Here is an 886-nt window from a genome sequence, read left to right as displayed (position 1 = left end):
TTTTTTTTTATTTTTATTTTATTAAATCTATCTTATATGTTAAACTTTATAAAGTACTAGGTTTCTTTTAGTTAATTTATAATATTTTATATAATAAGTAAAGGAAACTAATCTTAAATTATGTTATTATTTAGAGTTCTATAGTTATAATAAACTTAGATTTTTCCTTTTTTTTTATAAAGACTATAGCTAAAGTAACTAGGCTATAGCTTTTTTAAATGTAGCCCTAAGCTAATATTTAGTTAACATACTCTTATAAGGCTTTCTTTTATATCCTTATTAGGGGGCAGAGCTTATAGGTCTTTAGGTTGTAATCTTTTATTAAGTTAATAGTATAGTTCTAAGGCTAGTGTAGTAGTAGTTCTTTTAGATCTTCTAGTGTTTTAAACATATCTTTATAATTTTTATATTTAGTTAAGATGCTACTTTTTTTTAGATTTAGAAAACGCTAATTTATTTTATATTTTTATTAGTCTTAATTTTTTTATAAGAGACTTTTTTAAGTTCTTTTTTTATTATTTTTATTACCTAAGCTTTTAGCTCTTAATAAGGGAATCTCTAAAGTTTCTTTTTTTTTAGGTAGTAACTACTACCTTGTTTTACTTGCTTGTAGACTAGGCATTAATTATTATAGCATGCTAACTAGGTTATGTGTGCATAGTTATTAGAAGTTTCTATAGCTATAGTTCTTTAGTTAATTATAAGGTTATATGTTCTAAGCTAATTATAGCCTAAGATTATATTATATTTACCTTTTAGCTAAAGTATATTTATTAATCTCTAGTCTTTTATGTTTAGAGTTCTAAAGTTTTTTTTATATATCTTTAAGTTAATTTATTCTTTACTATACTTAATTAATAATGCATTAGTAAAGGTTACCTTAAAT

This window comes from Lindgomyces ingoldianus, assembly GCF_010093535.1.
Source record: "Lindgomyces ingoldianus strain ATCC 200398 unplaced genomic scaffold BDR25scaffold_36, whole genome shotgun sequence".
Classification (NCBI taxonomy): domain Eukaryota; kingdom Fungi; phylum Ascomycota; class Dothideomycetes; order Pleosporales; family Lindgomycetaceae; genus Lindgomyces; species Lindgomyces ingoldianus.
The sequence above is the reverse complement of the archived record's forward strand: the minus strand, read 5'-3'. Positions refer to the sequence as shown.